General features: G+C 44.7%; 1 long non-coding RNA gene across 2 annotated transcripts; it reads right to left on the reverse strand.

Annotated features, from left to right (window-relative positions):
* Positions 1-5534: 5534 nt before the first annotated feature.
* Positions 5535-13264, reverse strand: LOC126526207 (uncharacterized). 2 transcript variants are annotated; one of them, XR_008611363.2, is made up of 2 exons: positions 13131-13264; positions 5535-6998 (listed from the first exon to the last, which is right to left on the reverse strand). It is a non-coding gene; the product is annotated as an uncharacterized lncRNA (long non-coding RNA). The 2 variants fall into 2 exon arrangements; XR_008611362.1 differs by having other exon boundaries at positions 13057-13145.
* Positions 13265-27361: the final 14097 nt, after the last annotated feature.

Raw genomic sequence — 27361 nt, forward strand, 5'->3', positions numbered from 1 at the left:
GGCTATCTATAACCTCACACAACAAAAATCGTACCTCTGAGTTCAAGTGTCATAATGTTATCGCAGCAGCAAGCAGATGAATGCCCATAACTTTGCTGCTGCGTAGGAGCACAGGCTGTGCTGTGATGTCATTCAGAGTGACACGTGACTTAGATTCAAGGCAGCATCAGTTATTTGTTGAATCTGTTGCTTCAGTGGACTAATTAAAGTTAAGAGAAATAATGAAAAATACAACCCGAATGTCTGGGGGCTTTTGTTTTACTTCGCACTGTAGCAATATGAATTTCCGTTTCGTCTCCTTTTTCCGACGTTTGCACGCGCGCAGAGAACGAAACTATACGTCATTGTCTACTGTGTTCCAGCATTGCGATCATGCTCCTTCATCCCCTCGCGTTTGCCTCAGTGCTGGGGCACTGACTTATACCGCTAATCACGTGTTCTCGTGTAGAGCGCACGTTATCGTCCGCTATAGGAAACGAGACAAGCGCAACAGCTCGCACAAAAACGTTGGCTCGCACGACACCGTCACCGGAAGTGTGCCGGTGACGGTGAAAAAAGGAAGACGGCAGGGTATACCCGCTGCGCGACCCCTCGGCTCCAGTATGGGAGAACGCAGTGAAGGAAATTCGCTTACACAGGCGAAACGGGGAAAGTCGAGAGAGTGTTTATATAGGCGGCGACGCTTGCCTCCTGAAATCATGTGTTCGCGGCACTTCAATCATTCTCTCTCTGCTGTTAATGAACCAATTTGAAAAATGCTTGCGGTAGAACACTTCTTAGAGGGCACGTAACAACTTTCAGCGTATAACCAAAATTTGTTATGTAGCCTGTGAGGGGCCCTTTAAAACAGACGCGGTAAAAATCGGGTGTACCGCGGGATGTTGTTACAGCTGCGTCGAGCTTCACAGCCCTCTACACAAGCATTGCTGTGAAGCCTGTGGCAGAAATAGAGTTTTATTAAATCAAAGGACTGCATAGAGCGCGCTCTCGTGTTGTGCTACGTGAATTAAATCATTCGTTTCCTACCTGCACAAACGTCTGCATCTCGAGTGGATTTCGAGCACACCGTATAATAATGTGCAGTTCCGTCGTGCTTCGCAGCACTATACACAAGCACTGCCGTAAAGCTAGTGGCAAAAGTACGATGTCATGAAACCAGATCAATGCATATACCACGCTCTTTTGGTGCGCTGCGTGAATGGAAACATTGCTTGCCTGCCTGCACAAACGTTTGCATCTCGAGTTAATATCAAACAAACCATATAATATATGTGCAGTTTTGTCGAGCGCTTCACCGCACTGCATGCAAGCATTGCCGTAAAGCCTGTAGTATAAATAGGGTTTCATGAGGTCAAATGAATGCGCAAACCTCGCACTTGTGGTGTACAAGGTAAACAAAGAATTCGTTGCCATGTCTCCACAGTAGTTGGTCACGTTGATTTGTGTGAGCATATAGGTTCATGTGCCCAATCTACCTCTGTGATGAGAAAATAAGCAAGAATATCAGCTGCTATGTGTCGATGCATATGCTTTTTATTACAAGGTGTAGGAGCAGTCCATCTTAATTACTGCATGAGTAAACCACTCATGGAAACAGTACGTTCCTTGAACATTGTAGCTATTTAATAGCCTAGGAAGCGCGCTATATTGGAAGTTGCAATTTTTTTTCTGTTCGCAAAATTCAATAACTCAGTGCTTTTTCTAAAAGCAAATTTCGCAATGATACGTGTGCTGCGTCAGTAAGTTAAGTAGGCAGCACATAATTACGCTAAACCAGAGGAATATCTGCAGGTAGGGATTTATACAAATGTACTGAGTATTTTTAAAAAAATTTTTCTCAAATGTTTTCAGTGTGGATCCAGTTGCATATGCGCCCAGCGCTGATTTCCAGCACTTAATTTTTGTTGAACCTTGATGTAACAAAGACGTAACACTCAGCACTCTACTTTGTTACATCAAAAATTTTTTTACAATGGAACACTGCATTCTACTATACGTGCCGCTCATGCGCCCCAAAATTTTGGCCCCTCTAAGGAAGTCACTGTTTTAAGTCACTGTTCTCTAAGTTTCGTCCGAAACTTGAATAACGCTACTTCCAACACTCGTGAAACCAGCAGCCACGTCGGCTTGCCGCCTTTGCACCAGCCGCAAATTACTTTTAAAAATGTGGCACGCGCGGGCCGTGTATATGCACTCTGCTGCGCGCGGACAGCCGTATGCACGGGCACGGCCGGGCAAGAGACGTCGTGCGCTCTCCTACCCTAGCGCGCGCTTGATCACGGGACGTGGACAGCGCGCATAAAGCTGCCATCCTTCTCGGCTCACCCTCGCACCCTTTCATTCGCAATTAACCCCAGCACGTGGGATGCAACGGGGCACTATAATTTTTGTCACACTTGGACTTTAAACCAAACATCAGGGCGATGGCGAAAATTCGCTTAGGGTGTCCAAAAATTGCTATCGCAATAATACACTATGGAGAAAGGTATTATGGAAATTATCTGTGGATGGGTCGAAACCCCCTAATTTCCCAAACACGCACCCATCCACTGGCACGCTGCACACCACGGATCCCGCGCGGCACGCTGCATCATTAAGGCGTATCGTTCTTCTCTAGCTCTATGATCATTTCTGCAGTAGTCACTTGGCGAGAAGCTTAATTTCCAACCTATGCGCAAGTGTCATACCTGAATTTCGAAAGTACACGGACCATATATATGTTGGCAAAATAATCGGAACTCACTATTTAGACTCGCCAAAATCATACTTAGCTGCTCACTTGAACTCATAAGAATATACTACTCAGCCGAGCTCACTCGGGCTCAAACTCGCCAAAATACTGCTCAGCTGGGCTCACTCAGACTCATGGGATGATCTGAGGGAGTTGACTCATCAGTGAGTTTGCCAGCGTATGATGTGTGCTGAACCACAAACCTGGCTTTCTTGAATAAAAACAGTTGGTCGCTGCAGCATATGGATGCACATAAGTGTAATTCAGAGAGCACGGCATTGTAAAGGCTGCCACAGTTACCATGCCATGCTGCAGCTCATTTCAATCATGTCAAATGCAACACCCCTGCCAGCTTTTAGTCAGTCGATCAAATGTGATTGCTATTTATCTCATCACAACACCTCATTTTCCTGCCTAAGGCTTTGGGTGAATTTTCCTTGGCATCCATTTTGTTACTCTAACAGGTTACCAGTTATCTGTTGCCAATACGAAATTTGAAGTTGTGCACATTTCATGTGGACTCTATGCCAAACTCGTAGTACTGCATGCGTTTTTGCAATTAGGTCTAGAGTTACAGAATCGCATGTGGGAGTTACTTTAGTTAGCAACTGTAGCTTTGGAACAAACATGTGCATGAGAGGGTGCTTAAGTGTTACCTGTCAAGACTGGGAGCACCAAGGCAACTTGTGCAGTAAAGGCATGGGCAGTACGAGCCCACAGATTTTTTAAGTGTGGCTGAGGTGATGCGTCTAGACTTCACTAGGAAGAGAGCCAAATAAAAGGTTGCCTATCCATCATACCTATTCTGGAGCCTTTTCTTGAGCTTTTCTAAAACATTAAGCTCAGCGTGTACACTTTATCACAGCATAATTATTACATGTGATATAAAACATTGTATTGTGCAGTTTCTCCAACTGTTCGTGAAGGCATCTATCCATAGATTAAACAGGAATAGGCTCAATGTTGACATATCTCCACAGTAGCATCTCCAGGACCTCGTACTGTCACAATGCATCACAGACATTATATAAGTGAACTCCAAAAGTGAAGCTCTTCGTTAACATTGGCTAAAATTGTATCTTTACATAGCAAAGTGATCATGCATAAATCTGTATGTCATGACAGAACACTTCGTTTCTCACGGACTTTAGTTTACAATTGTTTTCAAGTTCAGGAAAATTGTGCAGTGGGCTAGTTGGTTCGACATACTTAACACTGTTGTGCGGAGTGACGAAGGGACAGGACTTGAGTGAGGAAACAACACACGACACCTGAGCACAAACTATCAACTGGCGATTATCACAAGACAATGATTCTGCTGAAAAGTAGGAACCAAAGGAAAAGAGAAGTCGTGGAAGCATACAACCTCAAGGTGGACCCACAGGGCTCATGTGTCAGCCCGCCGTCTATTTCACTCAGCAATAAAGAGATTAGTATAATCGCTGACAATAGAGGGTGTAGGTAGACCGGGAAGAGGACTCCTGTGCATGCGTGTAGGCTTTATGTACGCTTCACTTGCAGAAAAATAAACCAGTTCGTAGTTTGCGCTCAGGTGTCGTGTTGTTTTCTCGATCAAATCCTGACCCTTCATCGCTCTGCGCAACAGTGTTAAGTTTTCAGGTTGTTCACTATGTGATGTAGGAAGGGTAAAATTGATGGGAAATCCCAATATTCTCGGGCATGTTGCGAAAAATATGGCCCAAATCAAGTGTCATTTTAGGCTTCACTGTCCCCTTTTATAGGGCAAATAGTAATAGTTTGAATTCTATGGACGCTGGTTGCTTTTTCTGACTTAACCTAGGCGGTGCTCAGCTCTCAGTTGAAAGGAACAGGTAAACAGGAGGACTTGCCACATAAGCAGGAGGTAGCACTCCACACAGACTTAAGCTTAATATACTGCGTGCTTCCACAGCCCTAGGGGGCTACTCTGTAAGTGTTGACTAAGTGGACTGTCCATTCCAGTACACGCTGAATGAATAGAGCACGAGAGCCCACGTTGACGATTGCCGCTTGCTCTACCAGCTTAGAGCTCTACCTAATCAGTGTGTGCTGAAATAGTCCACTTAGTGGATCCTCACAGAATCCTTCCCGACTGATGTTTGTGTTGGTAGGTTGCAAGCATTGCACTTTCTTTCCTTTCATGTGGGCAGTTCCCACATATGGATGTCATATAACATATTGTATTCATATTGCCTTTGATCTATAAATTTCTAATTCATGCTTATAACCAGGCCTACCAGCTCTTGTCCTGCATATTTATATAGCCTTCTCATTTCTGCATCAACACTGCACATATTTATAGCAAATTGGAGTCATTCTCCATTATACCCTCAAGCACTTGAAGTAGACACTACAATAACCCCAAGGGAGGGGGGACAGTAACGCAAAAACCTTATTGGGCTTGTAATGCTGCTGAAGGATGCACACATACCATGTATGCTAAAATTCTCAGCAGACATTCCAAAGTTTGTACGAGTTCGACTTTAGCTGGCTAAACTGAATGATTCATATTGAAGGCAATTCTTGCAACTCTTGGTCAAACTGAATGAAACTGGACAGCACAATTAGCTGTGTTCATCTACCATTTATACGACTGCTGCCCCGAGCATTTTGCCTGTTACTTTGCCTTTCGTTGCTGTACTATCAAGTTCAAGTACACATGTACTTTATCACTGTACAAGTAGAATGGCTTCAAGGCTTTTCTTGGGCATTCAACAGTCACTATTTATTCCTATAAACCTTCCTGCATGTGAAGGCAAAAAAAAACTTATTAATTCATGCTGGAAGTATAAAAAGACAGGTATTTGCACAGAAAATGTTTATTTTGAGCACCGAGGTTCTTGCTGATGTAAATATGGTGCTGGCTCCCTCCTTGCCCGAAGCATGTGCTTGCTGTACACAGCACCAGATGATGGCTTCCTAGGTCAAAAGATCAAATTGAAATAAGAGGCATTTTGTTTTAGCTCCGGAAAGAGAAAGCAGGATTGAGACATTAACATGTATAAAAAATACTTGCCTAAAGAAAAATTAATACACAAGCAAATTCACTAAAGAGGTTCACTTTCAAGAGCAAAAGTATGGTTACGATGAAAATTACAAGGACGCTTCACTGCTCATTGAGGTTTCGGTTCAGTAGTTGTTGAGCCACGAGGGTTAGCATGCTACATCTTGCATATTATGTTTTGTAGAACAATATAGCACTTTGAACAATGTAGTGCCTATTTAAATGTACTGACAAGGAATGCTGAAACTCCAGGCTAGTTTGGTCTGCACAAGATATGATGCAGACACTGTACTGCATTCATTTAGTGTTTTTGTCACTGATCTCATGCACAAAGGTCATTCACACCTATCCTACATGAAATGCAGTTTCTTTGAAGCTTCATCTAGTCCTTGAATTTGCTGCATACCTATGTCTAAGGGAATTCGTTTGGTTCCCTTTAATGTAGTACATCTAAGCAACTGCTATCAAATGCCCATAGTGTTCCCTTGCATGTACAAAACATTTTTGGCCCTTTCAATGCACAATACTCATTACATTTGACACTTGGGACTCGTGCAAGGCGCCATTTAGTATTATATGCTTGTCCACATCTGATAATACCTTCATAGCTGGGTCATTCGCATGCCAAATGCCTTGGTTATTACTGTGACCATCTCACACTTTTCCTTTAGAATCTTCTTGCCCACTTTTAAGGAAGCATCCCACGACACAATGTCTCCATCCTAGTGGTGCTATGGAGTTAACTTATGTGCTAGTTGTAGCAGATGACGTCAACTGAAGGCCACTGAAGATAAAACTCTCTGCGAGAATTCCTTTTGCACAATAAATGCAAACAATACAGAATAGTCAAAATGTAGTTATCTGGCAAGACTGGCTGCATCCATCATCTTTGTTTGGTGCAATTCTGAGGTGGCTCCTTGTTACAAGACGCTTGGCGATTATTGCCATGTGACTGTTCGGGACTCTATAAAACACAAGAATTGCCTTACTCCGGCCTTTCTCTTCGTGCAGCAGCCAACGTTATTATTCGTCCAATCGCACCGTGTACTGTTCGTGTGTCCATAGACTAAATTCTTCACCACATTGTTTTTGCGGTATTTCGTGAGTGACCCATGAACTCATCTTGGGGTGAGACTTCTTTGGCGTCTGCTTCCATCTCTTGTCGTCAACGCCTCACACAACTGGATGCCACTGGCAATTCTTTTCCTAACCACGAAGAACGCATTCGTCTCGTCACCTCTTCCGATTACGTTCTTTGGCCACCTAGAGAAGAGATTATAGGTGTCAACTCCTGTAACATTGTGGATGGCGGCGTACTCATTCTACCCTATGACCATACCCTATCTCGAGCAATTCTGATTACCCCTGGCCTTATTCGCTTCTCTGAGGGGTCTGCATTGCTTACTGCAATAAACCAAACTCTCGAACCCCAACTGTTGCCTCGTGGATCAACTGTCACTTGAGCTGTTGACACTCATGTCGTTGCAATTGTCACGAAGACAGCTCAGTGTGTTCTTGCGTCTATTACCGTGCGCTGAACAAAATCGTGCGCAAAGATGTTTACCCCGTGTCACGGATGGATGATGCACTAGATTCACTCCACGGTGCTGAATAATTTTCTAGCCTTGACTTTAGACCAGGCTACTGGTCTCTACGAGTTCAGTGCGATGCCTTTTGGACTCTGCAATGTGCCTGCCACATTCGAACGCATGATCGATAAGTCTTGTGTGGCTTGAAATGGAAAACCTGTCTGTGCTATCTCGACGACATTGTGTTTTCAACCATGTTCTCACAACATTTGCAACGTCTTGATAAAGTCCTTGCCTCTCTTGCAAATGCTGGTTTGCAGCTCAACACACGCACGCACGCACACACGCACACACACACACACACACACACACAAAAATGCAGTTTCGCCAGCAAGGCCATCAAAGTTCTGGGGCACATAGTCAGCAAAGAAGGTATTCGACCGGACCCCGAGAAGCTTACTGCCATCCTGGAATTTTGTGTCCACTGCGTCAAAAAGACATGCACAGTTTTCTTGGACTTGCTTCTTCCGGCACTTCATATGCAACTTCGCTACGCTTACGTCCCCGCTCCATCAACTCCTCGCCAGTAATGCGCCCTTTGTTTCGTCCGACGAATGTGAACATGCTTTCCTGCTTTTGCAATATGCCCTGACGTCAGACCCAGTACTGTGCCACTTTGATCCGACCGCGCCCACCATCTTTCACACCGACGCTAGCAGTCAGTCCCGGTGCCATTCTACTGCAACGTGACAACACATTCCGCGAACGAGTAATTACTTATGCTAGTCGTGCACTAACCAGTGCAGAGAATTACTACACCATAACCAAGCAGGAGTGCCTTGCTGTTGGGCAGTGCAAAAATTTCGCCCATATCTTCATGGCCGCCATTTCACAGTCGTTACCGACCATAGCACACTGTGCTGGCTTTCATTGCTAAAGAATTTATCAGGTCACCTGGGTTGCTGTGTGCTTCACCTACAGGAGTACGATTTCAATGTCACCTACAGGGCTGCAAAGAAGCATCAAGACACCAATGCTCTCTCTTGCTACCCTCTGAAGAATCATGACGATTCACCATATCCTCTCCGTGATTGTGTACGTCCTGAGTCCTCTTCATCGGCTTTACCCATTGTAACCCTCGAATGGCTAAGACACGACAGCCCATCTGTCCTTGTGTCCCACCAACTCATCGACCCATACTGCTGAACTATTCTCCAACGCATGGAAGATTCTTCGTCACCTCCAAATGCCTGACTTCGTCGACAACTTAATCAATTCAAGCTGCACAATGAGGTTTTACATCGCAACATTTATCACATCGATGGCAACAAATGGGTCGCGGTCATACCATGTTCTCTGCAATGTGAGGTGCTTGAAGCCTTTCATGATCATGCGACGACTGGTGATCTAGGCTACCACAAGACTTATAACAGAATATGAAGTCGCTGCTCCTGGCCTGGCCCATCTTCAGCCGTTGCGAAGTATGTTGCACCCTGCGTTCATTGTCAAAGCCGCAAACGACCAACAGCTCCTTCTGGCTCTTTACAACCTCTGCCTTGTCCCGCTTCGCCTTTTGAAGTAGTTGGAATAGACTTGTATGGTCCTCTTCCCACGACCTTACATGGCAATCGTTGGATTATAACGGCCATAGACCATCCAACATGCTACGCAGAGACAGCATCTCTACAATCCGGGACTGCTGCTGAAGTCGCCGATTTCTTTCTACACAACATTATCTTACACCGCAGCGCTCCGCGCGTTCTCCTCAGTGACCGCAGCAGTCTTCCTCTCTTCTAGCCTTACCGAAGTTCTGTGCGCCTCTAACACAATTCGCAAGACGACTTCCAGTTACCATCCGCAGACCAACAGCTTGACGGAGTGTTTTCACCATACCCTCTCTGACATGATTGCGATGAACATCCGCCCTGGCCACATGAACGGGGATGCGATCCTGCCGTTCCTGACATTCGCCTATAACATGCCTACGCAACGTACTACTGGCTTTTAACATTTTTTCTTCATCTATGGCTGTTCACCAAGTTTCATTCTTGATGTATCATTCCTTTCGACTCCTGTACCCCCATCAGTTCCTTTCTTGGAACAGTTTGTGTCTCGCCTCGCGGAGTGCAGTCGCCTCGCCCCGCTTAACACAGGCGTCTCCCAGGACGCTCGCAAGTTTCGTTACGACTCGACCCACTGTGCTGCGACTTTTTCTCCTGGTGATGAAGTTCTTTGGACTCCTTTGTGCGTTCCTGGCTTATGCAAAAAATTTCTGGTGTTTTATTCGACTTTCCGCGGTCGTTGAGCAGACATCACCTGTCAATTACCATGTCTCGCTTGTTAGAACGCCACCCGATTCCCGTTGCTGTGGCACAGAGATAGTGCATGTCTCCCGCTTAAAACCAAATACTTGACGCTTTTTATAGTACTTACGCGCAGCCAGGCGGCCGCTTCCACAGCGAGAGAGAATTAGCATGGGCACAACACATGCCTGACTTTCAACTTCATCATCTGCACATCTTTTTCATCTGCATATATCATCACTAGCAGCACAGTTTAATCCTCGAGGTAGTAGTCCGAGCTTGGCTGGAATAAAGCGGTTCCTTACAATATATATATATATATATATATATATATATATATATATATATATATATATATATATATTTCTTGCACTTCAAGAAACTTCGTTTGACCTCGAAGACTTGAGCACTGAAGTAACGGCGCTAAGTATATACAAGACCTCATAGTAGGAGACAGTTCAATTTCACAGCCTGAGTCCCCTTGCTGGTGTAATCTTCCTTCATGTAATTGTCGCATACTTGGCTATCACTAACACTGCTTCGCCTTTCTGCAAAACTGCAGCCTCTTTTTTTTTCTGCTAGTCCGAGCATAAGTGCTGCCGCACATGACTGCTGTTGATTCTGATTTTGAGTGAATCTGGCTTGGCCTCATTATGGTTACTGAGTGAATTATAGAGAGAGAGAAATAGAAGAGAGGAAAGGCAGAGAGGTTAACCAGACACATGTCCGTTTTTCTACCCTGCACTGGAAAACGGGGTATAGGGATGAAGAGAGAGAGTGTTCCACAGCTATCATGCACTAAGATTAAAAAAAAACAAAAACAATTCCGTTACTCGAAGAAAACCTAGTGCATATTGTTTCCAGTAAACTGGAGTAGTAGCCAGTAATTCTTTCGTTACTGAGATTTAATTTGGTAATTACAATTATCTAACTCGAGAAGTACTCTCATAATTTTCAAAGTGTCAATGAGGCATTTGTTGGCATCCCAAAATGACATCTAACTGCAGTGTTTTCAGCGACATACTAATTGCGTACAATTTTACCGACTGGAAAATCACCTCACGAACTATGAAAAATACCATGTGAGTGAACTCTCACCCGCATCATAAAGCAGTGCCCTCAAATAAGCTGATTGAAAGTAACTGCATTGCCTATCGCGAACCCGAAGAGACAGCGCACCAGCTTGATAATGGTACGGAAGGAGCCCCAACAGCAGGTTTCGCAGCTTCTCCTTTCTCTCTACGTCACGCTTATTATCCCTCTCTCAAGGCCGACTGATAAATGATAACAAAAGCACCTTGATAACGCAGCCAAAGTGCAGCTCTGACCACACACGAAATGTGAAGAGCAATGTAATAGGCACAGAATGTTTCAAAATCCAGACTTTGCTCGCACTGCATCGAAAGAGTGCGGGCGAAGTTATATTTCGCACCAGAAACTTGCTTCGGACCAAAGCCAATATAAAGTGAGCGTGTTATTTTTCATGAAAGTGTACACGTGCTGCAAAAACAGGTTCGTGTCAACAAATAAAAGCGAAATAAACACACTGGAAAGCGACCAACTTGTAGAGAAAAGGCAAAACCAATGCGTTCACGAAATTAAATATACCACTTCTATGAGCCGAACTGGCAATCAGAATGTCGGCACACACACACACACAGACAAAAAAAAAACTGTGTGCTCTTACTATCTATTAATTCGTAAGCTGCGTTGAACATCAGCCTAGAGAACGTGTTCAAATAGGTCTCCTTTTGCAGCTACGCAGTACTGTCTATTTTATCACACCTTTAGTGGCTTTCTTGATGACCGATGCCGGAATTCTATGGCACACATCCGTTATCCTTACCTTGAACTAATGTGACGTCCATCTAAGCTGACGTCCGGCACAATCTTTCACATAACCCCAAAGAAAGAAACTTAATAGAGAGGTCAGGTGACCTAGCCGGCCTCTTTACAGGCTCGTGCCTTCCAATCTATTTGAAAAGTAGCACCCAACCAGTTTTGCGCTCGGCTGCTGCTGCATGCAGGTGGCCCATCTTGCTGATACAGCAGAAGTGGAAGATGTGACAGCGGGACTTTGCTGAGAAACTCATCAACCACTCCTTCAAGGATTTCGTTCACATAACGCTGTCCAGTCAGTGCGTGATTGAAGATGGTACTGATTATTGCACTGGCGTAAATTCCAAACCACACATTGAGCGACCACTGGTACTGGCGCCGATTGCGCTGTACTTAATGTAGATTGGAGTCCCTCCAATAGTGTGCGTGAATGACAATGAATGTATATATGATGGCACCTGCACTGTTCTTTTACACAAACTCATCATGCCACAGGTTCTTAGTGTCAAGATGTAAAACTTACCAGACCCAGCTTGTCAGTTAACAATATACACTATAGAATTAACGTCTAAGGTTATCACTAAGATGAGTGCTAAAACCCCTTAATGCTTACATAGGACCAGAATTCACAAGTGGCTGTAATATCAACGTGCAAGTGCTCAGAGGGTTCCTGAAGCACTCTTGAGCACATGAACATAACTTCCAGCCGGGATATACACGTGCGATGGGAGACAGTGACTCGTTACAAAGCCATACACAACACCCTTTCTCACAAAACCTTATAACACTAGTAAAATTTGTTGGCCAAGTTACGATTTATCCTACTTTGAAGCAAGCACATAAAGAGAACATCCCAGTCTTCATCCACGATTAAATCACCAGTATTAAATGGACCCACCTTAAGGGTTATTTGGCAACAGCATGTGTATGTCCATGCTTGTATCGTTTATTGATTGTCCCGCTCTAGTAGAATGGACGACCACGCAGCCTGATCATGCGCTTTGTAATGAAGCTTCTTTTCTAGAAAATCACAAATACCGACCGCACACACGACCTTTGTCACATCTGCACAGAGCACTCGAGCGTTACGCTGCGGAGAAAGGTTACCAGAGAATGGCTGTTGACAGCGCAGCTATATTGCTATGTAAAGGCTCATAATACTATGTAAACGAACGCTTTTTCCCGCGCGTTTAATGACGCCGCAAAGCACTCATTTAGCGACTTCATTCACTACCGCCCTTAGTCGGCGGATGGCAGACCTGAACCATGTGTCAGGAATGTGCGTTTACATTGCGAGATAAATGATGAATACTCCTTATTTTCTCTAAACAAGTGCGCGCACATGCCGCACTTGGGTCATCTGCCATTTACACATTCTGCCGTGTAGCAGCACCGTTAACCAGGTAATGTTACGTTTAAGTAATTGTGAAAAAGGCTCTTACAAGTTTGAAGGAACCTAAGATAAACAGTGTCGTCTAATATGCGTTCTCGGCGCTAGTACACTGTAGCACTGGCTGATCGGTGCGGCGGTCCGCGGGATGCGTCACAAGGAAAATAAGCTGGTAAGGAACATGGAAATGAAGTATCAGGCAGCCGAAAGCGTAGGTTTGCATAGTAGAGGCACATCGAATGAAAAAGTGAAGTACTTACGATAGCTTACGCTAGCACAAGCCCCAAAAAATAAACGATCCACATCTTTGTCCAGTTGTTTGACCGTAGCTCACCTTTGAGCTTGCCATTCTGCCGCCAAAACCAAAGACGGATATGACATCACGGACGCGAAAAACAAAGAATGAATGCGACATCCCGGACGTGACGTTTGGGTGAACCTAACGCCTGCGTTCCGTCGACCGGGTGAACGCAGACACGTTCACGCGCAACGCCGGCCCCTGTCTCTACGAGAACGATGCCAATCCGAATCCACAATATACCGGCATTCCCATGCATACCACAGCGCAGCAGCGCCAGATTTCCCTCTAGGTAATGTAGTGAGAAACTCTATGGGGAAAAAGGAGAGAAGAAAGAGGGCAACTGGTCACTGGCTGAAGCCGAGCCTTGATGATAGAAGTAACCGCATCGCCGCGCCTTACTTCAATGGTCAGTGGATGATATTGTATTAATGGCTGACAATACAGAAGATCTGAGGCAAAGGAGGCATTGCTGTAGGCAATGCAGGGATTGATGGACATATGTGGTACAGAACATAGAGTTTCCTACAAAAATTACTAGAGGGAACTCTGGCGCTGCAGTCGTTGTCCTACCATGGGAATGATGGGAAGTACATGGATTTGCCTTATCTTCGTGCTTGTGGATCCAGACGTTCTTGTGGCTTTGTATATTACGCTATATAAATATTATTGTCGTATATTTCAGCGCAATCTATATTCTTCGAAGTGCAGAAGACGCCGGGAACGCGTACAATTGCTATTAATTGCAACGATTGAGCTTGTCCAGGTGGCCAAATCGAAACGCGCCAAGCGTCTCAAGGCACTGGCATGCCCACGATAAACTCATAAGGGCGTTTCATTCGCTTGTGGACATATGCGTCCGTGGCTTAATGGTTTCAATATCAGGCTTCTTTGCTAGAGTCCCTGTGTCCGAATCCTGCCGTCGGGCAATTTTAATTATGTTTATTTAATTATTTATTACGGAATACGCTGTTGAAAATGACGAGTTTCAAAATTCACAAAGCTGTTTGAAGCCAAAAAGGACGAAGTTTAGGCAAATCCATGTACTTCCCATAATTCCTATGCTGGGACAACCGTTTTCGTTGCAGCTCCCGCAGACACTAGCGCCAGAATTCCCTTTAGTAATTTTTGTAGGAAACTCTATGGTACAGAAGGTGACAGATTAGGCTTGAAGTTTAGCACAAAAAAATCAGCAGTCATGATTTTTAATGATAACATCTGCGGCGGCATACAGGAGGCCACGCTTGAGATAGTCGATAAGTACAAGTATTTTGGGGTGGGGATAAATAATGAAATTGAGTATCTTACAGAGTACGAAAAATATGTAACCACTAAAGGTTATCAGAAATGCAGTGATTATGAAGAGTAGGGCACTGTGGAACTACAATAGGTACGAGGTATAGAACGAGGGATATGGAAGGGGTAATGGTTCCGGGTCTGACTTTTGCCAATGCAGTTCTATGTATGAGAGCAGAGGCCCGAGCACAGTTGGAAACTAGGTCAATGTGGTGTGGCTAGGCTCGCTCTGGGAGCGCATGGCAAAAACACCAAATATTGGGGTGCAGGGGGATCTGGGATGGTCTTCTTTGGAGGGCAGAGAGGCTTGGAGGGCAAGATAGCATTTGAGGAGCGATTGAGAAAAATCGGGGAAATGCGTTGGGCTAGGAAGGTTTTCAGTTACTTATACACGAGGAATGTTGAAAGAAGGTGGAGGAAGCGAACTAGAAAATTGTCAGACAAAAACTTGGGCAGCAGTGGGGGGACAAGCTCGACCCGATTCAAAGGGTTGAGCCTCATTCATCCATCCATCCACAAATTCGAGCGAATGATCCGAAAGACGAGACGTTCATTTGAGGGATCGCCAGCCGTTTGTGCGCAGGCGCGCGAGAGAAAATTTGGAGGCTTTTGTTTTTCAAATATATGACTACGGAGGAGCTTTCTTAGCGCGTGTTGTATTCGTTTGTCCCCGTCGAGTTTGTTACGCCAGCGCCTCCTGGTTACGTTCAGCCGCTGGCTGCCCGCGCGGTGAGGCAGTGGGCGTGGACGCCCCATATGATGATCGCTGTATCTGAAGGGGTAATATTCTGACTGTTGTTGTATAAGTCGCGGGTCGCTTTTTTCGTCGCGACGATAGATTGGATTTTTTACAAGCACTGCATCAGGAGGGCACATGTAACCGGCAAACGGAGGCTGCAGGAGAGCACCTGAGGTTATAATAAAGCAGGCGGCGAGGGATCTCCAGGGCATCCAAGGGGTAGCGGGGGATCAAAGTTGGAAGCAGGGTATAGACAAGAACGGCACCGAGAGCGGCGCTGCTGCGCCGGCGTTGAGTGCGCCGCATGCGAAGCAAAATTCTATTATGCCCCAACCACTGGCACGCGCCGAAAGCTTCGGCGCGCGCTGGCAAGCGAATGCGTCGCTTCGCTTCGGGTGGAGGGAAAGGGCGCGCAACCACTGGAGAAAAGCTCCGACGCGCGCCGAAGCTCGCTCCTCGGCTGCGGCGCACTGTTGCTGGACTACTCCGTCTTCATCCGTCAAAGTCCGGCCTAAAACAGCTTGCTGTAAACTAAGCTCGAAACAATAAGTTATTGATCTGTATGTGCTTTTAGATATTAAAAACACGTTTGAATAATGAATATACACCTGCCGCAACAGTTTGTTTTTATTTTTGAAGTAACAATAGTGTATAAAATATCGACATCAGCGCTCGCGCGTCGTCTGTCTGCAAGATCGCTTTGCAAACACCTGCACGACGATGCCATATATCAAAAACTGTTGCACCATTTCATTTTTTGGTAGCGTATTGCACAGCCAACTATGTAAGAATTAGGCGTGCAATGTGTAACTGAAAAAAATCTGTGTTGGAAATATTGCCACGTAGTAGTGACGGTAAATGAATAGTGCCGGCTCAATCGCAACGATAGCGGCGAGCAATGTCGGCAATCGTAGAAAATCTCATCTGCGGGTCAAGCGCGTCGGTTTGCATACGGCAGTCGTCGAAAGTTACAGCCTATTCGCTGGTGTCCGCGTGCCTTCCAGAAACTACAACACAATTCGTGTCGCGTATGCAATCAGATTAGCAAAGTTCGTCGACAACAGACAGAACCATCGATAACATTCGCGAAACTTCCGATACGTTCAGGTGCATCCTGCACCGAGCGATAACGTTTAACATTTTTTAGCCGGTGAAATACGGTAACCGGATACAGATAAAGCATCCGTGTCAATATAATTATGCTTGTTGGTGCATGAGAGAAACGTGAACAAGTGGGTTCTGAGAAAATCAGCAAAACAGAATTGAAACCCCTGTAGCACTCAAAAAAAAAAAACTAGAATAGCTAAAATGTATGCAATTCGTATCTTGTCTGCCCCCAATTCTTGATTTTGCCAAATCTAGCCCATGGAGCACCTCTATTATTCTAGGTTGTTTTGACGCATCAACACCCCATCCGGAGGCCTTCACATTGAGTGTATTGCTACAAAACATTTTCACAGTGTAAGGGCCATGTTCTATTGTAACTGGTTTCCACATATCAAGTTTGCCTTTCTTTACATTAATCAAATGACATACCGTCAGATAATACAAGCTTGAGAATTAGAGGGTTTTAATAGGAGTCTTTCGTTGCCCTTTGCCAAGTCGTACTATTGAAGCACTTATTCGAATGTATGGGAGCAGCTCATTTGCATAGTATAAGAAATATATAAACAGGTTATTTTCACAATTTATACACTTCGTCACCACAAAAAGAAAAATTGCAGTTTATTGTTTTCAGCCTGCTATGATGTTTTGACTGAGAAAGATATATTCAATTTGTTCTGCGAGGCCCGCAATAATTGCTGTGGCATATTATTTTATTGCACAACACTGCATACAGTAGCCAGCCATTATTAAAACTCAGAAGAAATAAATAGCACAATGCATATGATCAGGCACATAGCATATTATTGCACTTTCTTAATTCATGCCAGAACGACGACCACAGGCGTCCTTCTCCAACAAGGTCAGCATCCATCGTGCCTCCTTACCATCGGGCTTCACACCCTCAGCACGTTCAACCTCAGCTCTGTGGTGTTTAAAGCAACCTCAAGTGCGTCTTACGGTTCCAGGGATAAGAAAGAAGACCGTCCTGCCTACCTTGGCCTTGAAGCAAGCGGCTCTGGATTGTTTGCACACTTTCTACTTTGATCGAGTCCACATATATACGGATGGTTCTTCCACTCAGACCAGCTCCACCAGCGCAGTGGTTATACCATCACGATCACTAAGCATCCAATACAAGATTTCTCATTTGACAACATCGATCGGTTCGAAGCTTGTTGCCCTCCGAGGTGCCGTTGATTATATTAATAACCAACCGGCTAATCGGTGGGCAATATTCTGCGATTCAAAGGCGGCCTTATAATGTCTTCTGTCATCTCTCCGTCGCGGGTCATGTGAACAACTCGTGTCGGAGATACGAGAAATGCACCATCACATGATCATGAAAGGACACGACGTCGTGTTTCAGTGGCTGCCTGGTCATTGCTGCATCTCCGGCAACGACCTCGCTGACGAAGCTGCTACGAAAGCCCACGAAGGAGCAACCCTTATTTCTGTACCTTTATCGCAGACTGACACAGCCCAACACTTAGGCAAGCTAGCACACTCTTTTGACATTGGAAAAGTGGCACACACCTGGATTCACTCAACATCGATTGCATTCCCTCGATCCCTCTATGCAACTGCGGCTGTTACCAGGTCTTCTGCGAAATGAGGAAACAGTGCTGTGCCGCTTAGGTTTGGGCGTCGCATTCACCAGTGCATATGCATTTTTGATTAGAATGGCTGATAGCGCCGAGTGCAATGCCTGCGGTGTCGAGGAAACCATAGAACACCTAATGTGCTACTGCCCATCTTTTGAAGATGAAAGGCAAGACCTCTGCAGAGCTCTCAATCAGCTAGATGGAAAGCCGTTCACCTTGAACAAGATCTTGGGACCATGACCTCGCATATCGCAGCTACAAAAGGCCACAAAAGCGCTGCTGCGATATTTGAAAGATACCGGATTGAGTCAGGGTCTGTGATCCAGACTGAGTGACCGACTGATATCCCCAGTGGACTTTCTCTTCTTTTAATCTTTCCGTCCCCCTTTCCCTTTCCCCAGTGTAGGGTAGCCAACCGGGCTCAGTCCTGGTTAACCTCCCTACCTTTCATTTATCATTTTCTCTCTCTCTTCTTAATTCATGCCCTTTCTTTAATTGCACGAAAGCTACTGCACTAAAATAGTATACTAGTACATACTTAAAAAGCACAATTTTATACTACGATAATAGTCAATCATTCAAATTTTTATTGTAGTGCCCAGGAACAGCTAGAGAGCCTTTGTACTGGTGCACTTAACGAGCACTAACTATGTGAGACAAGATGTAGAGAAAACATGAATGCAGTAGACAAAAAAATGGAAGATAGAGAAACAAATAGGGAAAAAAGGAAACGCGAAAAAGTAAAAGGAAACGTGAAAAAGTAAAAGGGAGTTAATCCTACGTGATTATTTACAGATACACAAAACACAGGAAATGAACTCTGAAGTATGTTTTGGAGTCGAGTCTTATTAGCACAATCTTGTAACAAGCCCAGGCAACGAATGTGGAATGCTACCTGGTATACTGTTGCGGCACAAACAAATGCATATGATCAAGAAGCTTTAAGGAATGTATAATGTCATGGACCACCTTATACAGGAACAAAAGGTGCAGGAACAAAGGCTCAACTGTGGTCGCCAGAATGGCAAAAGTGGTGCTTGAAGATAGACATCAATTTATTCTGGATGCGTTCAATGAGGTCAGAATTAGATTTGCTCATTGCACCCCCCTCCTACAGAGGCATACTCTAGTAGTTGGAGGCACACAGCAGAATTTCAGAAACACAACAGGTGAGTGGAAATCATGCAATATACGGCATGCAATTCCAAGAGCGTGAAGGACATCTTGTGTAATTATCTATGTGAAGAGAAGCTTAGCATTTTGTCGAAGTACACACCAAGATCTTTCATTTCATCGACCCTAAGGAGTGGAGCATCACGTAGGGTGTATCAAAATTTCACATGGTGCGTTTTGTGCATATAACTTAATGCCATAGTGTTGGAAGCATTTAAGAGTACTTATTGTTTCTGCACCAGTTCGAGAGTGAAAAAATGTCTTTTTGGAAGTCGATGCAGTAGTGAACACTGTTGACAGTCTGAAAGTCTGAAATGTTGGCACACAAAGTCATGCTGTTCATTTATTAAAATGCTCTTAGCACTAACAGAAAGCGAGGAATCCCACATCGATTCAAACACCTGACGCACTGAAGAGGATAGATATAGGCCGGCAGTTAGTAACTGCACATCTAGCACCTGATTTGTGCATGGGCAATGTTCATGCTACCTTCCGAGTGCTAGAAAAGGTACTAGACTTTAGGGAACTATTGAAGATGCTTGTGAGAACGAGGAACAAGTATGCTTCCATACATCTTAACCCTTTCAGACACCACTTTATCCCGTTGATTGAAAAGTTGCTTTCACCACATCTCTTGCATCCTCAGAATGGTAGAAAGTGTACAGCCGCAGCAAATATTAAGAATTTTCAATAGTTTAGCGAGTTTTGTCAAGTTTACAAAATTTCGACTGCATGCGAAAACTCACTACAGGAACACAAAATATGAAAACATGTACTATTTCGTGTTTTGAAAAGCTTGAAAAGCACTTATCCAGCCACTTGACAATTATGCCTGGTGCACGACATTGTAAAAAACAATGAAAGAAGTGAACCCGCTACATACAACATACTGACACAGAGTAACAACACCCAGCCGTCCACCTTCTCACTCATTTTGTTAAAACATTCTGCACATTATTCAAAATTGCAGCACAGTTCCAATAATAAGTGTTTCAAGATGTATGAAACACATTTTAAATACCATTACTTTCATCAGTGCTTTTGCTATTGATGCATGCTCCTGCTGTGCCCAATTGTGTAGACAGCGTCTCAAAGGGTTAAGCTCTGTGGAGGAAATACCATCAACACCACAAGAAAGGGAAAGTTTAAGGCAAAGTTTAAGGCACTTGATATACTTGGAAACGAGGTTTTCATTGACTGTTAGCATACACTGCGCCAGACTGAGAAGGAAGGTTACTTGAAGCATATTTCACACCATATAGCAAACAGAAATGTTCTGCAAAGGCATCAGCAGTGTTCGAGACAACACCACTATTTTCATGAAGAAGACGTACATCTTTGGCACTCCTTTTAGAAGAGAGAGCCCACAAAGCTCCAGAAATATTTTGAATTATGTGTCACGCTGGCTTCAACACAATCAATGTGGTCAAAGTAATGATTCTAATAATAATAATAATAATAATAATAATAATAATAATAATCTTAGTGGTAACTTGGCACACTAGACTACAAAGAAGGCTGATGCCTGTATGTTAGAGAATCTGATAACCAGCCATCTAAAGCAGGAATTTGCAGGATGCAGAAGACACTTCCTTCCCCTCCACGTGCACACACACTTGCTCAATAACACAGCACAGCACACACGCACACACTCGACAGGTGCACAACACACAGGAGTGCCAATGAAGTCTGGTTCCAAGGAAGGAGAATCCAAATCGCCAGGGGGGTGGAGAGAAAGCTCTGCATGCCAGATATAATCATGAGTTGTGGTGTCGGGCCATACAGGCGTGATGAGGGCTCAGGCTGTGCTGACCACTTGTTCAGACGAAGTGAAAAAAGATTAGTGCTGTTTAGAGAGACGTCAAACACCCTGCAGTATAGACTAGTGCAATGTTGCGTTGGTATTGCAGGGTGTGCTACTTGAGGGGTTTGAGGCAATCCTCGAAGGCTGGCATGAGCTTGTGACAACCGAAAAGACGGGAGTAAAGGGTGCGTATTGTCCGGCACAAAACAAGCTGAAGTTTTGTAGCCTCGCGAGTTTGGTACGGGAACTATACTGATGAGCAGTACTCAAGTCGTGACAGAATGATAGAAGTGTAGAGTGCTCGGAAAACCTTAGGTCATCAGGGAAGGGACACACGGGACACAAACCCAAGAAAGGGCTGGTGCTTACATACAGTGCTGGTGACATATGTGGAAAATTTGAGAGAACAGCTAAATGCTACACCCAGAATGAGAAGGGCCCGAACAGTCTTTATAGAAGTGCCTCCAAGGAAGAAGGTTGGACGTGCAGCAGTTTCGTTGTGGCTGATACGCATGGCAGCACTTTTTACGGTGCTACTACAAAGTTTGATATTGTAGGCCCAGTCGTTCACCTTTACGGAATGTATTTATTGTAAGCACATATGCTGTTCATCGGCATATTGTTGTTGTGGAAGCGTTAACTTGTTAATCAAACACATTCTGGGCAGATGCATTAGTAACTTGGTTTTGAGTACATCTTTGTCCTGACTACAATTTATAGTATCGCAGCAAGAAACATTTTAGTAGAGGCTGAAGGGATTCCAGCAGTTTAAGCATACTGACTGCACAAAACACTGATGACACCTTTTCACCTTCCCCACAATGCACTCACACCATCTACACTTTCCATAAGCAAAAAGTGAGATAAAAATTCAATTACAGTTTCATTGACTCAGTACTTGCTGCTTCTGAAGCGGGCATCGAAGCAATCGTGGTATACGCTGCTACATGCATAGGTCTTGCATGATGCAGGTCCTGCTATGCACTGCACACAGGGCACACGTTGCAAACAGATAATTTCTTTTTGCAGTGCTCAACTATAACGACACACTGACTCAAATAAGACTGCGTTGCCACGTATGCTTCAGTGCGTCAGTGTTCTTGATTGCTACACGAGCGATTTATCCCCAACTAGCCCAAAAGACGGTCGCACTTGAAAGAAGTGAGTGAATGAGTACAGTGAACTTGTACTGAACTGGATTCACATGCCGAATAAAAGAGCGCAATGTCATCTGAAACAGGCGGCACGGCTGATTATGTAAGTACTTCCAATAGTTCGGCTACTAGTGTAGTTCGCTTTCGAGAGTTATCTTTACCACTGGAAACAGCGCAGAGCTTGCCCGTTAAACTTGAGTCAACCGACACCACACGAAACACGCCGCGGTTGACCAACCCAACTTCCACACGGTTCATTCACCACATCACAGGTCACACGAAGTCAAGAGTGCCATATTTTAAATCACTGCAGCACCAAACGGACCTGAAAATTCATTTCCTTCGACAGATTTCTCAGGTGAGTTCGTTCACTCGCCAGTTACGAACTCGATGGACGCGCTAGGCCTACGCGTAACGTAAACAACATCGGCGATAGGCGAGTGTTGATTATCCAGACTTCGGAGCTCGTAAACGTGTTTCCATTCGTTTTGAGCACAACAAAATGCACATACAACAAGCACAGACGTTGCGGCAATCGTGATTCGGTTGGCTGTTTTAGCAGACGATCGTACCGAGCCCGGCGGAACCCGGTGGGCAGGTTGGATTAGTCGGCGTCGTTCGAAGTCGCTTCGGATCCACGTCGCACTGCCACAACCTACGGTCGTCGGTCGGTTGATCGTGTCGTTGTCGGCCTACTTTTACAACACTGTCTTTCAGGAACACTGTCGCGCGCGTCGTGCGTCCAAAACACTCGGACGATCGGTGGTGCCGGCGTCTCCGCACGGTCGGCCATTACAGTCCTAGCAGCCGGAGGCTCCGCAGCCTCCGATTGGTTGACGCCTGCGAGGCGTCGCAGCCTCCCATTGGTGCACGCCGGCGCAGCTTCGCCGCGCGCCGGCAAACTTCTAGCATCGGCAGTAGTCGTAATCGCTGCGCGACGTTCCGCTTCAGCGAGTTCCCGACCGACGCTTTGACGCATTTGACCCTTCGGCGCGCGCCGAAGCTTTCCAGCGCGTGCCAGTGGTTGGGGCACTGGTACGCGCCGAAAGCTTCGGCGCGCGCTGGCAAGCGAATGCGTCGCTTCGCTTCGGCTGGAGGGAAAGGGCGCGCAACCACTGGAGAAAAGCTCCGACGCGCGCCGAAGCTCGCTCCTCGGCTGCGGCGCACTGTTGCTGGACTACTCCGTCTTCATCCGTCAAAGTCCGGCCTAAAACAGCTTGCTGTAAACTAAGCTCGAAACAATAAGTTATTGATCTGTATGTGCTTTTAGATATTAAAAACACGTTTGAATAATGAATATACACCTGCCGCAACAGTTTGTTTTTATTTTTGAAGTAACAATAGTGTATAAAATATCGACATCAGCGCTCGCGCGTCGTCTGTCTGCAAGATCGCTTTGCAAACACCTGCACGACGATGCCATATATCAAAAACTGTTGCACCATTTCATTTTTTGGTAGCTTATTGCACAGCCAACTATGTAAGAATTAGGCGTGCAATGTGTAACTGAAAAAAATCTGTGTTGGAAATATTGCCACGTAGTAGTGACGGTAAATGAATAGTGCCGGCTCAATCGCAACGATAGCGGCGAGCAATGTCGGCAATCGTAGAAAATCTCATCTGCGGGTCAAGCGCGTCGGTTTGCATACGGCAGTCGTCGAAAGTTACAGCCTATTCGCTGGTGTCAGCGTGCCTTCCAGAAACTACAACACAATTCGTGTCGCGTATGCAATCAGATTAGCAAGGTTCGTCGACAACAGACAGAACCATCGATAACATTCGCGAAACTTCCGATACGTTCAGGTGCATCCTGCACCGAGCGATAACGTTTAACATTTTTTAGCCGGTGAAATACGGTAACTGGATACAGATAAAGCATCCGTGTCAATATAATTATGCTTGTTGGTGCATGAGAGAAACGTGAACAAGTGGGTTCTGAGAAAATCAGCAAAACAGAATTGAAACCCCTGTAGCACTCAAAAAAAAAAAACTAGAATAGCTAAAATGTATGCAATTCGTATCTTGTCTACCCCCAATTCTTGATTTTGCCAAATCTAGCCCATGGAGCACCTCTATTATTCTAGGTTGTTTTGACGCATCAACACCCCATCCGGAGGCCTTCACATTGAGTGTATTGCTACAAAACATTTTCACAGTGTAAGGGCCATGTTCTATTGTAACTGGTTTCCACATATCAAGTTTGCCTTTCTTTACATTAATCAAATGACATACCGTCAGATAATACAAGCTTGAGAATTAGAGGGTTTTAATAGGAGTCTTTCGTTGCCCTTTGCCAAGTCGTACTATTGAAGCACTTATTCGAATGTATGGGAGCAGCTCATTTGCATAGTATAAGAAATATATAAACAGGTTATTTTCACAATTTATACACTTCGTCACCACAAAAAGAAAAATTGCAGTTTATTGTTTTCAGCCTGCTATGATGTTTTGACTGAGAAAGATATATTCAATTTGTTCTGCGAGGCCCGCAATAATTGCTGTGGCATATTATTTTATTGCACAACACTGCATACAGTAGCCAGCCATTATTAAAACTCAGAAGAAATAAATAGCACAATGCATATGATCAGGCACATAGCATATTATTGCACTTTCTTAATTCATGCCAGAACGACGACCACAGGCGTCCTTCTCCAACAAGGTCAGCATCCATCGTGCCTCCTTACCATCGGGCTTCACACCCTCAGCACGTTCAACCTCAGCTCTGTGGTGTTTAAAGCAACCTCAAGTGCGTCTTACGGTTCCAGGGATAAGAAAGAAGACCGTCCTGCCTACCTTGGCCTTGAAGCAAGCGGCTCTGGATTGTTTGCACACTTTCTACTTTGATCGAGTCCACATATATACGGATGGTTCTTCCACTCAGACCAGCTCCACCAGCGCAGTGGTTATACCATCACGATCACTAAGCATCCAATACAATATTTCTCATTTGACAACATCGACCGGTTCGGAGCTTGTTGCCCTCCGAGGTGCCGTTAATTATATTAATAACCAACCGGCTAATCGGTGGGCAATATTCTGCGATTCAAAGGCGGCCTTATAATGTCTTCTGTCATCTCTCCGTCGCGGGTCATGTGAACAACTCGTGTCGGAGATACGAGAAATGCACCATCACATGATCATGAAAGGACACGACGTCGTGTTTCAGTGGCTGCCTGGTCATTGCTGCATCTCCGGCAACGACCTCGCTGGCGAAGCTGCTACGAAAGCCCACGAAGGAGCAACCCTTATTTCTGTACCTTTATCGCAGACTGACACAGCCCAACACTTAGGCAAGCTAGCACACTCTTTTGACATTGGAAAAGTGGCACACACCTGGATTCACTCAACATCGATTGCATTCCCTCGATCCCTCTATGCAACTGCGGCTGTTACCAGGTCTTCTGCGAAATAAGGAAACAGTGCTGTGCCGCTTACGTTTGGGCGTCGCATTCACCAGTGCATATGCATTTTTGATTAGAATGGCTGATAGCGCCGAGTGCAATGCCTGCGGTGTCGAGGAAACCATAGAACACCTAATGTGCTACTGCCCATCTTTTGAAGATGAAAGGCAAGACCTCTGCAGAGCTCTCAATCAGCTAGATGGAAAGCCGTTCACCTTGAACAAGATCTTGGGACCATGGCCTCGCATATCGCAGCTACAAAAGGCCACAAAAGCGCTGCTGCGATATTTGAAAGATACCGGATTGAGTCAGGGTCTGTGATCCAGACTGAGTGACCGACTGATATCCCCAGTGGACTTTCTCTTCTTTTAATCTTTCCGTCCCCCTTTCCCTTTCCCCAGCGTAGGGTAGCCAACCGGGCTCAGTCCTGGTTAACCTCCCTACCTTTCATTTATCATTTTCTCTCTCTCTTCTTAATTCATGCCCTTTCTTTAATTGCACGAAAGCTACTGCACTAAAATAGTATACTAGTACATACTTAAAAAGCACAATTTTATACTACGATAATAGTCAATCATTCAAATTTTTATTGTAGTGCCCAGGAACAGCTAGAGAGCCTTTGTACTGGTGCACTTAACGAGCACTAACTATGTGAGACAAGATGTAGAGAAAACATGAATGCAGTAGACAAAAAAATGGAAGATAGAGAAACAAATAGGGAAAAAAGGAAACGCGAAAAAGTAAAAGGAAACGTGAAAAAGTAAAAGGGAGTTAATCCTACGTGATTATTTACAGATACACAAAACACAGGAAATGAACTCTGAAGTATGTTTTGGAGTCGAGTCTTATTAGCACAATCTTGTAACAAGCCCAGGCAACGAATGTGGAATGCTACCTGGTATACTGTTGTGGCACAAACAAATGCATATGATCAAGAAGCTTTAAGGAATGTATAATGTCATGGACCACCTTATACAGGAACAAAAGGTGCAGGAACAAAGGCTCAACTGTGGTCGCCAGAATGGCAAAAGTGGTGCTTGAAGATAGACATCAATTTATTCTGGATGCGTTCAATGAGGTCAGAATTAGATTTGCTCATTGCACCCCCCTCCTACAGAGGCATACTCTAGTAGTTGGAGGCACACAGCAGAATTTCAGAAACACAACAGGTGAGTGGAAATCATGCAATATACGGCATGCAATTCCAAGAGCGTGAGGGACATCTTGTGTAATTATCTATGTGAAGAGAAGCTTAGCATTTTGTCGAAGTACACACCAAGATCTTTCATTTCATCGACCCTAAGGAGTGGAGCATCACGTAGGGTGTATCAAAATTTCACATGGTGCGTTTTGTGCATATAACTTAATGCCATAGTGTTGGAAGCATTTAAGAGTACTTATTGTTTCTGCACCAGTTCGAGAGTGAAAAAATGTCTTTTTGGAAGTCGATGCAGTAGTGAACACTGTTGACAGTCTGAAAGTCTGAAATGTCGGCACACAAAGTCATGCTGTTCATTTATTAAAATGCTCTTAGCACTAACAGAAAGCGAGGAATCCCACATCGATTCAAACACCTGACGCACTGAAGAGGATAGATATAGGCCGGCAGTTAGTAACTGCACATCTAGCACCTGATTTGTGCATGGGCAATGTTCATGCTACCTTCCGAGTGCTAGAAAAGGTACTAGACTTTAGGGAACTATTGAAGATGCTTGTGAGAACGAGGAACAAGTATGCTTCCATACATCTTAACCCTTTCAGACACCACTTTATCCCGTTGATTGAAAAGTTGCTTTCACCGCATCTCTTGCATCCTCAGAATCGTAGAAAGTGTACAGCCGCAGCAAATATTAAGAATTTTCAATAGTTTAGCGAGTTTTGTCAAGTTTACAAAATTTCGACTCCATGCGAAAACTCACTACAGGAACACAAAATATGAAAACATGTACTATTTCGTGTTTTGAAAAGCTTGAAAAGCACTTATCCAGC

The sequence above is a fragment of the Dermacentor andersoni genome, chromosome 8, assembly GCF_023375885.2.
Source record: "Dermacentor andersoni chromosome 8, qqDerAnde1_hic_scaffold, whole genome shotgun sequence".
NCBI lineage: Eukaryota > Metazoa > Arthropoda > Arachnida > Ixodida > Ixodidae > Dermacentor > Dermacentor andersoni.